Here is a 23,371-nt window from a genome sequence, read left to right on the forward strand (position 1 = left end):
CTTTCTTAAAGTCTGTACCCCCTAGAAGTCAATTGTGCAGCCATTGGCTGCATCGATGATGCCCTATGACATACGAACAAAGCGTAGCCTCAGACACAAGTAACTGTCATCACCAGCCTCTCAAATTGTCACCTTCCCTCTCTCCTCGCGGGGAGACTTAAGTACCAAAAGCTGCAATGGCATCTGGCAAACATACCAAGTAAGACTGGCAGTGCTAATCCGTGTATTTTAGATTAATCCAGTTTAATCTATTTCATAATTTTAGTTCAAATTATATATAAATAGAAGGTCTAAAATTTGTTAGGCCTGACACCCTCAGGAGATGCTGGGGAAACCGTGTGCAAAGGGTGTCCTGTGTGGTGAATTGCATGGGTGTTGGCTCCATGGAGCTTATGTTCACATTCCCCGCCCCTCCCTGCCCACCTTTTGCTGTGTGACCCCGGACCAAACCCTGAGTGCTCTGTGCCTTGGTTTCCCTAGCTCCAAAAGGGAGATGATACAAGAACCTATTTCAGGAGGTGGGTGTGACAATTAGATGAACTAACTCGTCCATGTGAAAGTCTTAGAACATTTCCTCACTCATAGTGGAGACTCAAAATGTTAGCAGTTTGACGTCTGCCCGTAAGAGATCCTTCCTTGACAGGTTCCAGCAGCAGTTCTGAGTCTTAGAGGACAACAGTAGGCATGAGGAAAGGTTACTCTCCATTACAATAGACGTAGTGTCTGAAAACAAGGCAAAGTTTGAGTGTCTTACAGAGTCTCGGTTCTATAGGAATTTGGGTCAAGGAAACTGTCTCATTTGTGTGTTTGCATTCAGACTCTACGTAGTCAGAGTAGAGAAACCAACCCTGAGTGTTTATAATGAGCGCCTCTGAAATGGTAATCACAGTGTATAAATCCATGCTTACTATTTACCAGTGCGTAATATGACAAGTTTACAGCAGAAATTGGGTTTGTCAAGTGTCCAAGCCTCTGATTTAACTTATCTCTGCCATGGAGCTGTCTTCTAAAAATTGCACGCTGATTCCCAGTTTGATCAAATTATGATAAAATTCTTTTTTGAAGAGATTGCTTATTAACAGGGAAAAGATTGTTAAATTGCAGTTTATAAGACCTGCCTTAGATTGCGAGCGTTGACTTCAGTGTTTAAGATTGGGTTCTGGGGTGAGAGTGCCTGAGTTTAAAATCTAGCTCCTCTGTGCCTCTGTTTTCTTATCTTAGGTCAATACTCGCCAAGCACTAGAACAGTGCCTAGGACATAAAAAGCTCTTAATAAATATTGACTACTATCTATGATCAGACAAATATTCCCATAACTCTTTATCTATACTTTCTCATTCCTAAAACAGTGTTTATTTTTTCTTATTTTTTAATGCAAAGATTTGTAGAAAACTTGTAAATATTTTACTGTGTTTAAAGAATAAACTCTAGCTTTTATTTGAAAAAAAACTAGCTTTATATGTTTAGGAATTCTTTTTTTAATCTGGAAGATTCAGTCATCATTAGGATATTTCAGAATCCTGAAACATCAGAACGAAGTATCTATTATCAGATTCTTTTTACAAAATGTCTTCAAAGGTTTTGCCTTAACAGCTACAAAAGGATTCATTTTCTCATTTCAAACTGATTAAATATTCTGGGTGAATCAAGTTACTCAATTGCCTATGATTTTTTAGAAAGCATACCATGTGGCAAAATACTATACCTATGCTTGATCTAAATTTGCATTGACTATATTTTAGTGTATTTATAAATGGTGAATTCAGTTTCTGAAATTAAACTTTTTATTTGCAAAAAAAAAGTTAGGTGTTTATTATTATCATATGAGATAATTATATGTCTTTCTTTAATCTGGAAATCTTTAAAGTGGAAATACCTGGAGGCTAAGAAACTAGTCAGAGGGCTATTTTAATCATCTGCAAAATTGAGGAAGGGCAGTGGGAGTGGAGGGGAGAATTTAAAAGACATTTGAGAAGTTGAATCAAGAGACTTGGGAACTGATACAATATAGGCAATGAAGAGAAAAGAAAAAGCAGGCAGATGCGACCTGGAGGTTTCTAGCTTGGATGATCAAAGTGTATTAACCAAGATTGGCAGATAAGAGGAGGTTCAAGTTAATGTTGAAAAATTACTTATCGAGGGCCTATTATAAGCCAGACAATATTCTAAGTGTTTTGCACCTATTAACCCGTTTAATTCTCAACCCTATGAGATACATGTTATCTCTGTTTTTACAGACAATAAAATGGAGCCACAGAGAGGTTATATAATTCAACCAAAGCTACAGAGCTACTAAGTGGCCCACCTGGGATTTTAATTCAGGCAGCTCCAGAGTCCACAACCTTAACCACTCTTCATATAATATTGCCAAAAGATAATGTGATTCAGTTGAGTTTGAGGGCATCTAAGGGGATATGTTCATTAGTCAATTGAATATAAGTTGAAAACTCAGAAGAGAGGGGAAGATAGCAATGATGCTAAAGACACAGAACTGGACAAATGAGGACAGACCATGCAGGATGGGAAGAGACAAGGACTTGGGAGAAAATGCTGAGAAAGTGGGTGTCACCAACTTGCCTGCAAGCACTTGAGTGATGGTTGCCTTTCACTATAAAAGGGAGCACAGACAATAACTTCCTGAACCCCCATATTTGGGAAATCCACCACTGTCTTGGTGGGGCTTACGCCTTCCACCACAATAGCCAAGAAGCCAGGTATCTGCAGTCCCTGATCCTTGGGGGGTGACCCAGGCCTGAGCAAACTGTGCCTGTCCAGTCAGGTGCTCACACTTGAGACACCACCAACTTTGCACAAGTGCAGCAACCAAAGGGCCCCTGAGGATATATTCCTCCAATGGCGACGACACAGTGTTCAGTGAGGTCTGGGGGTATAAAGGGCAGTTGCGGTCTCCACGGCTGGGTTCTGACTCTCCACCCTCCCCTGCTACTTCCTGTTTTCTTTGCCTTTATCTCTATACCTTCTGTTCAGGAACATCCCAGTAGATTCCAAAAATAATCTCCTAGAGTCAGCGTCTCTTATTCTAACATGGTTCTCTGGTTGGTTTAATGCCAATCATCCATTCCTTAGGTAATTCTATTTTCCTTGAACGCCATTCTAAACTTGACTGCTAGATTAGAGAAGCAGTTGCATATTTTCACCTATGGGCATCCCCAAGAAACGACATCTCTGAGATTTTATTGTAGGGCAAAATACAACCATAAAGAATTTAAAGAATGATCATCCTTTATCATAATGGTTAGCCAAGTGTACACATGTGACAGGTATGAATTCTTCCACCATACCTAGAGTCTTAAACATATCTTAATCATATCTTTTAATAAAATTAAATCCTAATTCCAATTCCCCATTTGCCAAGGCTGGTTAGAATGGCCAAAATTAGACATTATTAAGAATCCACCACCCTGTGGTATGTAGGAATCCCAGGACTTACTTGTTTCAGAAAAATGGAGAACAGCCTTTTCTTTAGTCTTAAATGGTCATTTGTTCCTTCCTTTGCCACCTAAGAGCTGGGTCCCCTTCAGCCATGCCTGGCTACTCTGGGCAGGCTGCAAAGATGTCCTGCCAGAGTCCTTTCTAAGGACCACAAGGCTGGTGTCATCTGCACCCCACGTCTTCAGAAGTGCTGGCCAAGAGATGACATTGTTCAGATGAGTAAAACATATGGATTAAAAATAAATAAATTCTCAACCGAAAGGGGGAAGAGAGAAATGAGAAAATAAAGTGTCAATGGCTGAGAGATTCCAAACAGAGTTGAGAGGTTATCCTGGAGGTTATCCTTACGCATTAAATAGATAAGATGTAATGGAGAGGCTGGAGGGAACTGCCTGACAGTGTAGAGCTGTGGTCCAGTAGCCATGTTTTTTGAAGGTGAGTATACAAACGATTTAGCTTGCTCAATGTGACTGTGATTGTGAAAAAAAAAAAAAAAAAAGAATGTTCGTGTTTGTATGTTGTTATATTTAAAAAAAAGAGAGAGAGAAAGAGATGGCATTGTCCAGATACCATGGATCTCTGCAGTCCTCTTTTCCCAGGATTGCATCTATGGCACTTAACCCTTGGTGGCCACACAGCCTCCTGTGTATACACCTGCATTTCATTTGGAGAATCCAGCTTCTTGCCTCTGCAAGATCTCAAGATGTGGGAGGGAATTGTCTTTGGATACTAAGAGAGCAAAGAACTCAAGAACCCTTCAACAGAAGGTCCCATGCTTTTCTTTTTGGAGAAAGGGAAATCACCTTTTTTGCTAGGGAAAGGACTAAACAAAGCAAAGAGTGCTTTGCCTGTCTAACAAATAAAATAAATTTTTTTTAAAGAATATCTCAATTCCAGAACCAAATTTCTCAATTCTACCACCCTAAAAATGCAATTTATTTTTATTTTTATAGCAATTTTATTGAGATAAAGTCACATATCCTAGAATCACCCAAAATGTACAATCATTGGTTCACAATATCATCAGATACTTGTGCATTTATCACCACAATCAATTTTTTTAACATTTTCATTACTCCAAAAAAAACTACATATAAGAATAAAAATAAAAAATGAAAAAGAACCCCTAAACCATCCCATACCCTTTATCCCCACCCTGATTATTTATTTATTTTTTGTCCTTATTTTTTTTTTACTCATCTGTCAATACACAGGTTAAAGGGAGTATCAGCCCCAAGGTTTTCACAATCACATGGTCACATTCTAAAAGCTATATAGTTATACAATCAGATTACACTTCAACAGTTTTAAGTACTTCCCTCCAGCCACTCCAATATACCATAAACTAAAAAGGGATATTTATATAATGCATAAGAATAACCTCCAGGATAACCTCTTGACTCTGTTTGAAATCTCTCAGCCACTGACAATTTTGTATCATTTCTCTTTCCCCTTTTGGTCAGGAAGGTTTTCTCAATTCCTTAATGCCAGGTCCTGGCTCATCCTGAGATCTCCATGTTGCCAGGGAGATGTACACCCCTGGGAGTCGTGTCCCACACAGGGGGGAAGGCAATGAGTTCATATGCTGAGTTGGCTTAGAGAGAGAGCCTACATCTGAGCAACAAAAGAGGTTTTCTGGGGTTGACTCTTAGGCATAATTATAAAGCTTGACATCTCCTCTGCAGGAATAAGTTTCATAAAGCAAGCCCCAAGATCAGGGCTCAGCCTATTAAATTGGTAGTCCCTGATGCTTGTGAGAATATCTGGAATTCCCCAGGTGGGGGCAATTTATTTTTAGTAATATTTACTTCCAATGTGAAAGCTACATTAGTTGAGACTCTGCATACAAGTAAAAGAAACCATCTCATCTTCAAAGCAAAATTAGGAATTTTTCATACAAAAATGGGTATCTCATCAAAGCAGAAACACAGCTGGACCTCTAAAGGTTGCAGCCAGAACTGGAAAGTTGCCCAAATCACATCTGTATCTTTGTTGTGTCCCTCTCCCAGGCTTTCCTCTGCATACCTACTCTATGTCTCTCTGCAGAGTAGTTGAGCTGCTTCAGTTCTCAGAACATGTGGTAGAATGTGTCTGCAGCTCTCCAGTGTACATGTTTCAGTTCGGTTCCCACCTGGAGAAAGATTTATTTAAACTCTCTCTGTCTCTCACCATCTCTCTTTCTCTCTGTCTCTGTGTGTGTGTCTTTCTCTCGCACATTCTCCTCCACCCCCACCCTCAGTACACTTCTGCCAATTTATAATTTCCTAGAGAAGGAAACTCATTACCCACCTAGGGTCAGTTCTCTCTCCCTGGTCCAATCAACTGTGGCCAGGACAAAAAAGCATGTATTCTACAAACATGATTATCAAGAACCCAGCCCCATAGCGTCAAAGTCTGGTGAGTGGCATCTCGTTTGTGTTTCCTGAGACCAAGATGTAAGTACAACTAGGTTATTTAGGAGATGCAAGGGACACCAATTACAGAGTGGGAGAATGATGGAGAGAGATGAAGGAAGGCCAAGAGGAAACTCTAGGAAATGGTGCAAACTATACACCTCAGCATCACTGTGCCTGAGGGTTAGAAAAGCCAGGGCCTACTGGGTGAAGTCTGCTCCAGGTGGCATTCATTCTCTGCCCCTTCCAACCTGCCTGGAGTGTGAGAGCAGAGGTGCCTCCTCCAGCTCCCAAACAAGCCCTGGGGTGCACAGATGCGGATCCTGGCAGCTGGAGGTCACCAGGGCATAAAGAAACAGTTAAGGTCCTAAGGAGGTGGGCTGGCCCCTGACAATTTGCTAAGGCTGTTATTGAGCTATGCAGAGACCTCATGGTGACAAATTTCTGTGACCACCACTTTGCTTTTGCCTAATGCGTTTGTGTTTATAATTCAGAACGATGACAATGAGACCCTGAGAAGTTACCAAAGGCAATTTCAGGGCTACCTCGAGTGGGTACAAGAGGTGTCAGCTAAAGAGGAAAGGGATTGGCAAGACCTCCAAACAACTGCTTTTATGGAATGTAGCTCTTTTTGCTTTGTTTTAAATTGGCTCTGTATTATGCTCTAGAAGTTTCCAGATAGAGTCCCAAAACTCTGGGTCTCCAGAAAAGTATAGGCACCTTTCATTGCAATGCTTTTGTCCATTTTTCAAATTTTTATTCAAACAGATGTTAGAGTGGGTCAGCTATAGCTACCCTTCTTAAGAGGAAAAAGAGGGAGAAATCAAGTAGTCCCAGGAAGGTTCTTACTACTTTCCTGGAATGGGCACCTCAGGACTCTAACTTTTCCTGAGTGGTGAGAAAACCAGCCTGTTCTAGTTTGCTAGCTGCCGGAATGCAATATACCAGAAACGGAATGGCTTTTAAAAAGGGGAATTTAATGAGTTGCTAGCTTACAGTTCTAAGGCCAAGAAAATGTTCCAATCAAACAAGTCTATAGAAATGTCCAATTTAAGGCATCCGGGGAAAGATACCTTGGTTCAAGAAGGCCAATGAAGTTCAGGGCTTCTCTCTCATCTGGAAAGGCACATGGCGAACACAGTCACAGTTTCTCTCTCGGTTGGAAGGGCACATGGCAAGCAAGGCATCATCTGCTACTTTCTCTCCTGGCTTCCTGTTTCATGAAGCTCCCTGGGAGGCATTTTCCTTCTTCATCTCCAAAGGTCGCTGGCTGGTGGACTCTGCTTCGTAGTGCTGCAGCATTCTCTGCTCTCTCTGAATCGCTCATTCTCCAAATAGTTCCTCTTTTATAGGACTCAAATAAACCAATCAAGACCCACCCAAATGGGTGGAGACATGTTGTCCCCTAATCCAGTTTAACAACCATTCTAGACTTAATCACATCATCTAGGGAGATGATCTGATTATAGTTTCAAACATACAGTATTGAATAGAGATTATTCTGCCTTTACAAAATGATATTTTGATTAAAACATGGCTTTTCTAGGGGGCATACTTCCATTCAAACCAGCATATAGCCGCATAAGATAATGACAGCAGAAGAAACAGCTTTCATCTCTCTTTTTGTTTTTGTTTGTATGACCAACGTATCAAACATTCGCAGTAACAGTAATGACAACTACCATTTAGGGTGTGTATTAAGTACTCTTTACACATTATCTAATTGTCTTAGTTTTCCCGGCTGCTATGACAAATACCTTACAATGCATTGGCTTAAACAACAAGCATCTATTGGCTCATGGTTTCAGAGGCTAAAACTCCCAAATAAATGCATTAGCATGACCATGCTTTCTTCCCAAATTCTGTACGTTCTGGTGCTAGCTTGCCACAATCCTTAGGGTTCCTTGGCTTGCATCTCTGCCTCCCATCAGTTCACTGTCTCTCTCTTTTCTTGTGTCTGCTCTTCCAATTGCCACTGACTTTGACTTCCATCTCTTCCCTTTGGCCTTCTCATAGTGAGTTTGAATGTCTTCTGCTGTTAAAAGAATACAGTTGGTTATACCCTAGCTAAAAATAACACCCTTAAAAGGTCCTATTTAAAAATGAATTCACACCCACAGAACATGGGTTCAGTTGAAGAGCACTTCATCAGGGTACATAATTACCACACTAATATAAAACCTTCTGAGCAGAGAGAGAGTTTAAGTAGCTTGTCCAGGGTAACACAAATAGTGTAGGATACTGGAGATGGAGTTTTGATTTGAATATCTGCAATACTGATCCCAAAGTCTGTGCCCATATCCACTGTGCCACACTGCCTCCAATGAGGTTGCACTTCCTGTAAGACAACTGGAAAAGGAGGAATTAGGGAGGGGGGGCTTATGAGACCCAGTCCATCTCTGCTTATTTTGAAGAAAGTTTCATCTTTTTCTTCTACCACCAGGAATAGGCAACTGATTTGATCTATCTTGTCTCATGAGATACTTAAATCTCTCTAGTTGTTCTTTAGTGCCAAAAGTTAAAAGCCTTATTGCTAAGGGAATGGTGTGGAGACATCTCCTTGCATGGTTACATGAAGGTTATTTTTTCAATCCACATGAACAGACCACTGGCTGCCACTGGCACAAGCTCCATTTGGTAGCTATATTGGGTTTGCATACCAGTGCTACAACATTATGGTGTCCTGGCCTCCATAAACATTGTTATGCTCAAGTCTGGGCATTTACCTCTTTTTTGGTGGGCATCCCCCTGTCCAACTCCACAACACCTTCAGTAATTTTGGTTAGAAACATGGATTTATTTTGGGGGGGGAATGCTTTGTGGTGGGGGTCACATTTCATTCTTTTTCCATGTGAGTATCCCATTACTGTTGCAATAGCTGCAAAGAGCTGCAATAGCATTATTTGTTGAATTTTTTTTTTTGGTGGGGGTAAGTGCATGGGCCAGGAATCGAACCCGGGTCTCCCATACGGCAGGTGAAAATTCTACCACTGAACTACCCTTGTACCCCAAGATACACGATTTTTAAAAAGATATTTTTATTGATAGAACTTAACATTCTTAACATACAAACATTTCATACATGATATACAGTCAGTGGCTCACAATATCATCACATAGCTGTGCATTCATCACCATGATCATTTTTTTGAACATTTGCATCACTCCAGAAAAAGAGATAAAAAGAAAAACTCATACACACTGTATCCCTTATCCCTCCCTTTCATTGACCACTAATATTTCCATCTATCCAATTTATTTTAACCTTTGTTCCCACTATTATTTGTTTATTTTTTACCCATATTTTTTACTCATCTGTCCATACCCCAGATAAAAGGAGTATCAGACACAAGGTTTTCACAATTACACAGTCACATTGTATAAGTTGTATCTTTATACAATCGTCTTCAAGAATCAAAGCTACTGGAACACAGCTCTACAGTTTCAGGTACTTCCCTCCAGCCACTCCAATACACCTTAACCTGAAAAGGGATATCTATATAACACATAAGAATAAACCTCCAGGATAACCTCTCGACTCTGTTTGAAATCTCTCAGCCACTGACACTTTATTTTTTCTTATTTCTCTCTTCCCCCCTTTGGTCAAAAAGGTTTTCTTAACCCCTTGATGCTGGGTCTTGGCTCATCCTGGGATTTCAGCCCCACGTTGCCAAGGAGATGTACACCCCTAGGAGTCATGTCCCACATAGTGCGGCAGGGCAGTGTGTTCACAGCGGCTTAGAGAGGCCACATCTGAGCAACCTAACAGGTTCTCTGGGGGTGACTCTTAGGCCTAATTTTATGTAGGCTTAGCCAATCCTTTGCAGGAGCAAGTTTCATAGGGCTGAACCCCGAGATTGAGAGCTCGACCTATTGATTTAGTTGTCCCCACTGCTTGTGAGACTATCAGAAATTCTCCAAATGGGAACATTGTAGCTTTCTCCCTTTCTTCCCATTTCCCCAAGGGGGCTTTGCAAATACTTGATTTGCTGAGGAGACACAACTTTAAGATATTGTAAACAGAAATCTTTTCATCAACATTGAAATACGACAAGCTGAGTCAAATTTAATTCCCTCTTCTGCTTACTCGATATTATTTAGAAGTACTCTTGTAAATACTATAGTAATCTAACTTTTTCATATGGTCCTCTGAATATAAATCAATATCTGGCTTTAATGAAATGTTAGACAAGGTGACAAGTGATAAGAACTGCCACAGCAGATCTTAAATTTTATTCACATAGATTTTTTCCTTAGAATTCAATATGTGTTTATAGGTTTCTTTGCTTTTGAGGTAAAACTTGCATGCAAAAAATGCATCAATTTTAAATATATACTTGGTGAGTTTTGACAAATGCGTACACCTAGGTAACCCAAACCCCTATCAAGCACAGGCCATTACCAACACCCCGGAATGTTCCTTCATGTCCTTTCCCAGCCAATCAACGTCCTTTTCCCCTTTCCACCAGAGATTTGTGTGTACTTCAGAACATCGTATGTACTTTTTCATATAAGACCCCTTTCATTCAATACAATGTCCTGGAGATTTTGCATCAGTAATTCATTCTTTTTATCACCAAAGAATATTTCTCTGATTGAATATACCACAGCTTGTTTATCCATTCTCCTACTGATGAACACCTGTGCTGTTTACTGTGTTTTTTACTATTTTGAATAAGGCTACTGTGAACATTCTTGTACAAATTTGTGTGTGTTGGTGTGTGAATGAGTGTTCTCATTTTTCTCAGGTAAATACTTAGGAGTGGAATTGCTGGGTTATAGGGAAGGTGTTCGTTTCATTTTATAAGATACTGCCAAAACTTTTTCTAAAGAGGTCATGTCGTTTTACACTCTACCAACAACTTATTAGACTTCTGCTATTTGATGCTGTCAGTATTTGATGCTGTCAGCCAGTCTTTTTAATTTTGGCCATCTGGTCGGTAGGTAGCATTCTAACATATTTTAAATTGCATCTTATTTCAAGATGGTCTTTTCTTTCATTTATAGATATTCTTTCTGCATCCTTCTATTGGTAGACAGAGCTTAAGCATAATCCTCAGCAGACGGCAATTCTGTTTATAAAATCACCACTAGAGACAATAGCTGAGGACACTAAGAAAAAGAGTGACTTCAACAACCCATGCATTTATGCGATGATCACATTTTGGATGTGGCAGTGGATTGGGGAGAGAACGTATTATGGTGATGGTTCATACCCTTTAATCAAAGCATTATTTTGTTCAGGAACTGTCTAGTAGGGCTATTTGGAGATACATTATAGGTCTTTCAGTATATAAACCTTAGGAAACAATTTGTCAAGTCAAGGTATGAAGCAGCCCATTACAGCAAATGGTCTAAGACTCAAACTGTAAATTACTGGGTGTGCCAGTTTGAAAAGGTTTATGTACCCTAGAAAAGCCAGGTTTTAATCCTAATCAACCTTGTGGGAGCAATGATTTCTTCTAATCCCTAGTCAGTATTGTATGTTGAAAATTTTAATTAGCTTATCTCCATGGAGATGTGACTCAATCGGTGTGGGTATTAGACTTGATTAGGTGGAGATGTGTCTCCACCTATTCCAGGTGGGTCTTGATTGGTTTTACTGTAATCCTTTAAAGGAAGCACTTTTGAAAAAGCTAGAGATCACCAAGAGAGAAAACCATGAGATTCTGAGAGAAGAGAATGATACAGAACTATGGAGCAGAGAGTCCACCAGTCAGCGACTTTTGGAGATGAAGAAGGAAAACACCTCCTGGGGAGCTTCTCGAAACAAGAAGCCGGAAGAGAAAACTAGCAGACTTCACCATGTGTCCTTCCAGCTGAGAGAGAAACCCTGAACCTCATCAGCCTTCTTGAACCTAGGTACCTTTCCTTGGATGCCTTAGATTGGACATTTCTATAGACTTGTTTAAATTTGGACAATTTCACAGCCTTAGAACTGTAAACTAGCAACTTATTAAATTCTCTTTTTTAAAAGCCATTCTGTTTCTGGTATATTGCATTCTGGCAGCTAGCAAGCTAGAACACTGGGATTTGTTATAAAAGATGAAATCAGGTATTTGAAAGAATGCCAAGAAAAAAAAAAAGATGGCACAATAGAGTAAATACAGTCTCAAGAGAGAAAAAAGGCAAAGAACCCTGAGGACTTAGAAACCTAAGGGAAGAGAGGCTGAGATGAGTAAAAGATGAACTATAGGGTGTTTGCTATGTTCCGGTGAGCTCTGGTGTGAAGTCATCATGGACAGATGAAAAGTGAAAAGCCCCATATATGGGAGGGGACTTGGGACATGGACTTGGGACACTGAACTCTAAGCCAGCTCTCTGAGGTCATGTCTCATCCATGTCTGCACCCCCAGGGCCCAGATCAGTCTCCAACATAAGGGAGATGACAAAGGATATCATTAGCTTTTACCTGGCCAGTATGCTACACCTTTTCAGATGCCGTTACCTTGATTCTCTGTTAAGTGACCACCCCTGCCCCAACCAATGCATTTGCTTTTTTTTGACTGTCAATCAAGAGGCTCTGCATTGGGCAAGTTGTGGGCACATGACCCCAGCCAGGCCAGTGGTGCCCTCTCTGTTAGGAATATGAACGCTGAGCAATGTAGCACATGCTTGGAAAACTACTGAGGCTGGAAAAAGGGACAAGGTGAGATGGCTGCTGCCTTCCTCCCTGAAGCTCAACCCTGAAAATGCCACCAGGGTTTGGAAAATCTGAGAAACTAATATAAAAATACTGTGGTAAACCCTTGGTTGAGTCCTAAAGAAGGGGGGATAGGGGTGTAGGTAGATAGCAGCCAAGGGCAGGAGCCGGCTAGATGCCACAGTTGGGAAATAAGATGCATCTTACTTGGGTGTCCTTTTGTCCCTCACCTGATCCTGGGTATATCGCTGTTCACACTGTCACTGTTCCTGGGAAAAAAAACCAACTAACTCATGGATGGCTGCAGGCAACAAAGAAACATCAGGACAAAAGTACCAGAACTTCATCAAAAATTACAATAGATGCATTCAGACCCTCCAAACCCAGAAGATGGTTCTTTAGAAGACAGACCTCCCAGGCAGAAATATAAGGAGACTGAATGCAAATCAAATTAACATCAGTCTCCTCTTTGAGGTTTTTGTTCCCTCTGATTCCACCCCAACATCGACCACCATTCTTTCAAGTCACATACATTTCCTCTTGCTTTTCTTCTCTAAGCTCCAGGAATGTCGTGATCTAGGGTGTGAGCTAAAGGCCCTCTACTGAGGAATACATGACCAGCCATGGTGCCTGACATCCAAGAAATGTGAACTCAAAGGGAGAATGAAAGAGGAGCCCAGCTGAGAGAAGAGAAAACAAATTGAGCAATTGATGCTAGATGAATTCGCAACAGTGAACTAGGGAGAAAACGAATTTAAAAATAAACATAGTAATTTCTTCAAATAAACAAAGGAGAATTGGGTAATAGCAAGAACAAGCAGTCATAAACAAGAACCAAGTAGAAGTTCTGAGTATTAAAAACTGAGTCAGCATGTTTTGGTTTGCTAAAGCTGCTGGAATGCAATATACCAGAAATGAATTGGCTTTTACAAAGGGAATTTATTAGGTTACAAATTTACATTTCTAAGTCCATGAAAATGTACAAATGAAGGCATCAACAGTATGATACCAAGTGTTACCTGGCTGTCCACATCTGTAACACCTCTGCCGCTGGGAAGGCACATGGCTGGCATCTGCTGGTCCTTGCTCCCACCCAGTTTATTGCTTTCAGCTTCTGATTCCAGTGGCTTTCTCTTCATGTCCTGCAGGCCTTCTCTTAGTGTCTCTGGAACAACTCTCTCTCTAAGCATCTCTGGGTCCTCTCTTAGCTTCTCCAGGGCAAACTTTGAATGTCATTTATCATCTCCCAGGCAATTTCTGTCTCCACACATCTGTGCTTTCTCCGAAATGTCTCTCCCTTAAAGCCTCCTGTAAGTGGATTGAGACCCACCTTGAATGGACGGGGTCACATCTCCATGGAACAACCTAGTCAAAAGGTCCCACCTGCAACAGGTGTGTCCTCACAAGAGTGTATCAGAAGAACATGGCTTTTCTGGGTTTCATAGAGTTTCAAACCAGCACATGGCAGATACAGTGAAAGAACCAAATGGATCATTCTTTACAGAGAACAACTTATGGGGCAAAGTAAAATGAAGAACATGTGTACACCCTTGACCCAGCAATCTCATTCCACCATATGTATTCCAGACCAGTTTTCCCCAAAGGTGCCTGATAATAAGGATCATCTGGACCACTTGCTAAACATGCTGATTCCAGGGCCCTGGTCATACCTACTGGGTTAGAATCTCCAGAGGACAGGCCTGAGAATCTTTAGGCTTAACCAGTAGCCCCTACCCCCACCTTATTGCCCACATACTCCAGTGATTCTTAAGATGGAGCAAGGCTTCTGCCCTAGAAAAATTCTGACCCAGGGCAAAAGGGGACACACGTGAGACAGCTCATTGACATGTGTTTGTGGAGTGGGCAGCTGAAGACAAACAAGGTGACCAGCTCCAGGGAAATAGATTTTTTTAATGAGGTGGAGAAAAAAAATGAAAAGAAAAAAGAACAGAATAAAGGTGGAGAGGTATCAGTGGCTAAAAGAATTTAAATGGAGTTGAGAGGCCGTTCTGGAGACTACTCTCATGCAAGCTTCAGCTAGAAATTGCTAATTGCCACAGTTCGCCAAACCCCAACCAGCCTCATTCCTGTTAACCCTAAAGAACACCCAAGGCTCTAGCTGAGATTCTACAAAAGTTGCACATACTAAGTTTACTTTTCAGAAACCTAAAACCTTCAGATGGTTTCTAGGCCAGGTAAGTCCTGAAACCCAGAGGTGCCAGTCTCTTCAAGAGCATCAACCAGTTCCATCTCCCTATCCTCTATTGTTGACCCCCTTCTCAACACGAAAAAAGTTAGAATGAGCATAACCTAAATATCCTTAAAGATTGGGAGAAAGATTGAAGGAGAAAGAGGAGTTATAACAGAGAAGAAAAGATTTAACACATGAGTATGACTATTGAATCATTATATTGATATTTCTGTTTAGTCTCCAGTATCTTGGAGCTGCTCAAAGAAAAAACCTGAAATTGTGGAACTGTAACCAATACCAAACTTTGAAATATGTTCTGTAACTACTTATAAAGTATACATTGAAATGTATTGCTTTTTAATATATGTACTATGTTTCACAATAAAAAATATTAAATACATATAGTGGCGAATTCTATGAAATATGAGGCTTCAACTTAAGACCATTGATCTAAATGTGCAGGCAGCAACAAGGAGAGGCCTTTAAAAACACTTTCTTGAACAAAAAAGCAAGAAATAGAAGACTATCTATAGCAGGAAACCAGTATGTGCATTTAAAGCACAAACACATATACCAAACATTATGTCTATAATGTTTTATAGACATTAATATACATATAAATAAAATTTATTAATATACATATAAATCAACGTTTAAAGTGGTTCGCTATAGGGAGGAGGAAGGCGGGGTGGGAGTCAGGGATCTAATAAGAAAAATAAATAAATCAAAACAAGACAGGGCCTTGCCCTGACCCACGACAGCTGGGCACCATGAACCAAGGAGTATGGCTAATTTGATTCTCTTCATCCATGTGAGTTTGTTTTGTTTTTAAAGCAGAAGTAGAATCATTCTTATACTGACATTCTGGTAAGACTATTACTTCTACCCAGACTGCCAAACCTGCCTGGGTTTCTGTCTCTCCAGAAATGACCTGGTTTTCCCCACTTCCTTCAATTCTGTGAGCTCTCCGACATCTTTCCAAAAAATGTTTCTCCCCCACAAAATTAGCAGCATCAGCCTCTGTTGCTTGCCACCAAAGAACCCAGGATATACTCGGTGAACGCATCCCCTGGGAGATATGGAGCCTGAGCTCACTGAAAAGATTTCTGGGTACACAGATGAAGCGGCCATCAATTTCCATGTCCAGGACAATAGCTTCTCTTGGTGGGAAATGGGAGCATAAGTATTGATCGTTCTCTCTTCCCTAATACTTAGCACAGAGCCTAGCATACAGTAAGGGGTCAATAAATGCCTGCTGAATTCATGACTTAAAGAATGGAAGAACAGATAAATGAGTTTCTGATAATGCTGCTGTCAACTTGCTTTTTAACAGAAACCCACTTCCATCCCACCAGAGGTTTTAGTGTTTGTAAATGTGGCATAATCGACAGAGGACAGATAGGCCTTCAATAAATAGCTTTCAATTTATTTATTTATTATTATTATTATTATTTTGCATGGGCAGGCTCCGGGAATCGAACCTGGGTCTCCAGCACAGCAGGTGAGAACAATGCCACTGAGTCACTGCTGCCCACCCAGCAAACATCTTTCTTTGTTGGACCAAACTTCTATGGCTTAGCCCCAGGGTTGCCTCCTGAGCATGCAGCCTGTGCAGTCACATGGGACAGAGCATGGTTTGCTGTTTCGTCTTCACTGTCTTGAAATTTTTAATAATATTTTTTTTCACAAAGGGCCCTGCATTTCCATTTTGCACTGGGACCTGAAAATTACGTAGCTGGTCTTGGTTAGTCCCACCCTAAATCATGCAACCTACACTTAACAGGAAACTCAAAAGAAAGGGCTTTTTACTCCAAGGACAGGGACTTTCCTCTCGCTTCTCCTACAAGGATATTGCTTATCAAAACCTCTTTTAAGAATCATGTAACCAGCCAAGTAGACAGAAAATTTTATGGAGATCTTGGGCACAGACTGCATACATAAAGATAACTGTAGGCCCCAGCTCGCCATGCAGTAGAACTTGGGATAGTAATTGGGTTTGCATGGACATTTCCCATTCCATTTCCTAGAAGAGAGGTAGTATGAAATACCATAGATTTGGGAATTAGGGAGATCTCAATTTGAATCTTCCTTTTTCCGTTTCATTGTATAAACTATGGCAAACTACTTATTTTCTCAGGAACATACATTTTCATCTTTAAAGTAGTAGTAATCATAAGATTGTTGGAAGGAGTAAACAGATGAAAGACAGACGACAGACAGGAAGGCAAGAAGGAAGGAAGGAAAGAAAAGGAGAAGGGGAGGGAGGAAAGGGGGGAGTGAAGGAGAAAAGAAGGGAAAAAGGAGGGAGAGAAGCAGGTAGGGAGGAAAGAAGGAGAAAGGTAGGGAAGAAAAAAGGGAAAGAGGGAAAAAGAAAGAGAGGGAGGAAGGGAGGGGGAAAAGGGAGAGAGAGTGAGAAGAAGAAACAAGCAAGAAAGAGCTCAATCATTGCATGATCCCTGAAACACTGTCAGTAACAGCAATAGTAACTTTCTTCCTTTAATTCCTTTCACTCCTATTTCAAAAGGCAGTTCTCAGATTTGAACAGTGAATAAAAGAGTATTTGCCAAGTCCCCTTGGGGAATCATGAGAAAGGGGGAAAATTCAACTTCCCCAAGTGGAGAATTCTTGCTATTCTTACAAGCAGTGGGGACAACCAAAGCAATAGGCTGAGCCCCCAATCTGGGACTTTGTTCATATGACACTTAACCCTGCAAAGGATAGGCTAAGTCTACTTAAAATTATGCCTCAGAGTCACCCCCAGAGAACCTCTTTTGTTGCTCAGATGTGGCCTCTCTCTTTCCCAGCCAACATGACACACAAACCCACTGCCCTCCCCCTGTCTTCGTGGGACATGACTCCCAGGGGTGTGGACCTTCCTGGCACATGGGACAGAATTCCTAGAACAAGCTGGGATTCAGCACCAAGGGATTGAGAAAACCTTCTTGATCGAAATAGGGAAGAGAGAAATGAGACAAAATAAAGTGTCAATGGCTCAGAGATTCCAAACAGAGTCAAGAAGTTATCCTGGAGGTTATTCTTACGCATTAAATATATATCACCTTTTTAGTTAAGGCATAATGGAGAGGCTGGAGGGAACTGCCTGAAAATGTAGAGCTGTGTTCCAGTAGCCATGTTTCTTGAAGATGATTGTATAATGTTATAGTTTTCGCAAGGGGACTGTGTGATTGTGAAAACCTTGTGCCTGCTGCTTCTATTATCTACCTTATGGACAGACGAGTGAAACATATGGATTAAAAATAAATAAATAGGGGGAACAAATGTCAAAATAAATTTAGTAGATTGAAATGCTAGTGATCATTGAATGGGAGGGGTAAGAGGTATGGTATGTATGAATTTTTTTCTGTTTTATTTTTATTTCTTTTTCTGAATTGATGCAAATGTTCTAAGAAATGATCATGATGATGAATACACAACTATGATGAAAAAAGAATGTTCATATTGTATTTTGATTGGTTTTATTAATAAAAATTTAAAAAAATAAATAAATAAAAAGACAGTTCTCTGGAGCATTATGGATTTAATGCCATTTTTCTCCAGGCTCCAAGCTCTTTAAGCCCAATCTCTAAATTCTGAGATCAAGTCTACCTTTCCTGGATCATGTTCTAAACACATCCACCCATCCAACCACAAAAGTGATCAAGAGAGGTTTCCTCACTTCTTTGTGCTTCCTGAATTCATTTTCCCAGTACTGTAAATTGTATACCTCTCATACCCTGCCCCCATTCTACCACCTCATACCTTCACACCTCCCCTCAATAATTCTCCAGCTCTCTTGCATGGCAAGAAGATTGTTTTCCCATTTCTTGGCCGTCTGGGACACCACTAGCACAGAAAGCCACGTGGGCATTTTGTTAAGTGCAGCCCAGCCCAAGGGCAGGCTCCAGGTTCACCTGAGTTGGTGGTAAGACAGGAAAGGCTGTCCTCTGTAGAGTAAACATATGTTGGTTTTGAATTCTTACTTGGCATTGGCCTGAGTCATATCACCTTGTCATACATCCTTTTATAAAACAGAAGTCATAAACCTTCACCCACCATCCAGGGGGCTTGCAGAACAGTCAGTGAATTGTTACTAGTGAATGGTGCTCTTTTTATTGTGTACTAGCTGTTCCAGGCCAAATCAGTTATCCTACCATAGTCCACTTCTGACACACACTTTTTTAAAAAGGAGGAAGTGCAGGGAAGGAGAGGTAAGAAAGAATTTCTAAATCAGGAAAACATGAAATGATTAAGTCGGTACCCAGTTTACAATTTCATTTGCCTGAGAGCAAAATGAAATTCAACCCATTCTGAAAGATATGAGACTCCCTGAAGTGAAATAACGTGATCTATGAGGAAAGAGATGGCAAGGTTTTTTCAGTTAATAAAAATTTAAAGGTTACTTTCAGTGGAGTATATCTCTGACTCTGGAGTATTATCTTTGAGCCCCCAGATGTTCATAATGAGTGTACCCAAGAAAGCTGACATCTGAATGGGGGCATGGTTGAATCAGGAAATAAATTCCATTATTATGAGCAAGATGCTCAGTTCATCTTTTAAAAGATATTTCACATATCATTCCACTTCTTTTCTGCCCAAATAAATACCAGCAGCCATTTTTGCTGGCTGAGGATGCCTGTAAACATAAGTTAGAGCAGACCTAAAAGAAATTAAACACCAAGGTCAGTTTAGTTTTTATTTTTCCTTTAACATACCATTTCTATTTTTCTATCCCCATTGTTTTTATTTTAGTAGTCATCAGACATGTGCAAAAATTCTGAATATTCTTGTGATGGACAGAGAGATGTGTGTGATATCTTACTGTATGGAAATGAAGTACTGAAGCTGGATAAAAATAGAAGGTGGAGTTCAGGAAAGGCAAGTTTGTTATTAATTCATAATATTTGCTTTGTACTTTATAGCTTACAAAATACCCAAATCATTTCATTTAATTGATTCTATATTCTGTGGTTTCAATTGCTTATGGCCTTTAGAAATCATGACCCAGTACTCACATATATATCACGCACACACACACTCAAATATACAACATCAAAATTAAAGTTTTCTATATAGGTTACCAGGAGGAAACAAACAAACCTAAAACAGTACAACACAGGGAATGAGCCATAAGGTAAGCTGAAGACTATAATTAATGGTATACTTATAATATATACTGCTTCATCAATTGTAGCAGGGTTGTCACCCTGATGCAGAATGTTAATAATGAGGAAAACAGGGTGTATTAGTTTGCCTAGTGCTGTCCACATGCACTATACCAGAAATGGGATGACTTCTAAAAAGGAATTTATTAAATTACAAGTTTGCAGTTCTAAGGTCATTAAAATGTCCAAACTAAGGCATCCAGGGAGAGCTACCTTGACTCAAAAAAGGCAGATGGGTCCAGAACACCTCTGTCAGCTGGGAATGCATGTGGCTGGCATCTGCTAGTTCTTTGGCTTCTGGTTTCAACAGCTTCCCCAGGGGCCTTTTTTTTTTTTTCTGCATCTCCAACTATCTCTGTATCGACTCTGAGCTCTCTCCAAAATGTTTCCTCTTTTAAAGGATTCCTGTAAACTAATCAAGACACACCTTAAGTGGGCAGAGTCACGTCTCCATCTAATCAAAAGATCACACACACTATTGGGTGTGTCACATCTCCATGGAAACATGGAGGCATCTAGCCTTGGAATCATACTTTCAAGACTACCTCGCCAGCCAACTTTGGTTTCTACCAATATAACACCCTTGTGCAAAATGTGGAAGTGGAAGAGAGAAGGAAGTACCCTTCCTCCAGCAGGGCAAATGATTAATTCACTGGCTTAGATAGATGTAAGCTTTAGCTGCAGCTTGTGGACCCTGAATTGCCCTGCCAGCTGCTTCCTCCAGACTTGCAGTCGTAGACCTCTAGACAGAAGCTGCAACTTTAAATATATATATATATTTTTTTTTAAATAATTTTTTATTAATTAAAAAGAAATTACAAGAAAGAAACACAAACATCCATAATATATGCTCATTCCGTTCTACATATATAATCAGTAATTCACAATATCATCACATAGTTGCATATTCATCATCATGATCATTTCTGAGAACATTTGCATCAATTTAGAAAAAGAAATAAAAAGACAACAGAAAAATAAAACAAAAACAGAAAAAGAAAAAAAAATTTTTACATACCATATTCCTTATCCCTCCCTTTCATTGATCACTAGTATTTCAAACTGACTTTATTTTAACATTTTTTCCTCTATTATTTATTTATTTATTTATTTATTTTTCCTGAATCTACTATGTGCTTTTATTTTTTTATCCAATTTTTTTTTAATTTTTTTAATTAATCAAAAAAAGAAAAGAAATTAACACAACATTTAGAAATCATTCCATTCTACACATGCACTCAGTAATTCTTAGTATCATCACATAGATGTATGATCATCATTTCTTAGTAAATTTGCATCGATTTAGGAAAAGAACTAGCAAAACAGCAGAAAAAGATATAGAATGTTAATATAGAGAAGAGAATTAAAATAATAATACTAATAAAATATATATATATAAAAAAAGGAAAAAGAAAAAAACAAAAACAGAAGATACAAACAAACAAACAAACAAACAAAAAACCATATTTCAGGTGCAGCTTCATTCAGTGTTCCAACATAGTTACATTACACTTAGGTATTATTGTGCTGTCCATTTTTGAGTTTTTGTATCTAGTCCTGTTGCACAGTCTGTATCCCTTCAGCTCCAATTACCCATTATCTTACCCTGTTTCTAACTCTTACCAATGATATATTCCAAGCTGATTCTCGAATGTCGGTTCACATCAGTGGGACCATACAGTATTTGTCCTTTAGTTTTTGGCTAGACTCACTCAGCATAATGTTCTCTAGGTCCATCCATGTTATTACATGCTTCATAAGTTTAGTCTGTCTTAAAGCTGCATAATATTCCATCGTAGGTATACGCCACAGTTTGTTTAGCCACTCGTCTGTTGATGGACACTTTGGCTGTTTCCATCTCTTTGCAATTGTAGATAATGCTGCTATAAACACTGGTGTGCAAATGTCCGTCTGTGTCTTTGCCCTTAAGTCCTTTGAGTAGATACCTAGCAGTGGTATTGCTGGGTCGTAATCCATTCTGCCATTCTATGTCTTTTGATTGGGAAATTCAGTCCATTACCTTTTAGTGTTATTACTGTATGGATAATATTTTCCTCTACCATTTTGGCTTTTGTATTATATATATCATATCTGATTTTCCTTCTTTCTACACTTTACTCCATACCTCTCTCTTCCGTCTTTTCGTATCTGACTCTAGTGCTCCCTTTAGTATTTCTTGCAGAGCTGGTCTCTTGGTCACAAATTCTCTCAGTGACTTTTTGTCTATAAATGTTTTAATTTCTCCTTCATTTTTGAAGGACAATTTTGCTGGATATAGAAGTCTTGGTTGGAAGTTTTTCTCTTTTAGTAATTTAAATATATCATCCCACTGTCTTCTAGCTTCCATGGTTTCTGCTGAGAAATCTACACATAGTCTTATTGGGTTTCCCTTGTATGTGACGGATTGTTTTTCTCTTGCTGCTTTCAAGATCCTCTCTTTCTCTTTGACCTCTGACATTCTAACTAGTAAGTGTCTTGGAGAACGCCTATTAGGGTCTATTCTCTTTGGGGTGCGCTGCACTTCTTGGATCTGTAAATTTAGGTCTTTCATAAGAGTTGGGAAATTTTCAGTGATAATTTCTTCCATTAGTTTTTCTCCTCCTTTTCCCTTCTCTTCTCCTTCTGGGACACCCACAACACGTATATTTGTGCGCTTCATATTGTCATTCAGTTCCCTGATCCCCTGCTCAAGTTTTTCCATTCTTTTCCCTATAGTTTCTGTTTCTTTTTGGGATTCAGATGTTCCATCCTCCAGTTCACTAATTGTAGCTTCTGTCTCTTTAGATCCACCATTGTAGGTATCCATTGTTTTTTCCATTTTTTCTTCTTTGTCCTTCACTCCCATAAGTTCTGTGATTTGTTTTTTCAGACTTTCTGTTTCTTCTTTTTGTTCAGCCCATGTCTTCTTCATGTCCTCCCTCAATTTATCGATTTCGTTTTTGAAGAGGTTTTCCATTTCTGTTCGTATATTCAGCATTAGTTGTCTCAGCTCCTGTATCTCATTTGAACTATTGGTTTGTTCCTTTGACTGGGCCATATCTTTAATTTTCCAAGCGTCATCCATTATTTTTTGCTGGTGTCTGGGCATTTGATCAGATTTCCCTGGGTGTGGGACCCGGCTGGTTGAAAGGTTTTTCTGTGAAATCTCTGGGCTGTTTTTCTTTTCCTGCCCAGTAGGTGGCACTTGTGGCGCTCGTCTGTCTGCGGGGCCCACCAGTACAAGATGCCGTGGCTCCAATCGAATCTCGCAGTCGGCCAGGGAAACTGCGCGTGGGGGGGGGGTCGCCGGCCGCCGCGGCTTGGGAGAGTGCCGGTCCTAATTGCCCAGCTGGCCCGAAACGCCAAGCGTGACGGGAGGGCCCCACTATCCAACGTTCCCAGTCAGACCGGGGAGCCACGTGCGTGGAGGGGACCCCAGTCGCCAGCCGCCCCGGCCGGGAAAACGCGCGCCCCTCGGGTATCTCACCGCAGCGGATTCTCCCTGCCCGTTCAGCCGTTCCAGAATGGGGTACGCTGTCTTTTTGGTCTC

The sequence above is a fragment of the Tamandua tetradactyla genome, chromosome 25 (genome assembly GCF_023851605.1).
Source record: "Tamandua tetradactyla isolate mTamTet1 chromosome 25, mTamTet1.pri, whole genome shotgun sequence".
In the NCBI taxonomy this organism is placed as follows: Eukaryota; Metazoa; Chordata; class Mammalia; order Pilosa; family Myrmecophagidae; genus Tamandua; species Tamandua tetradactyla.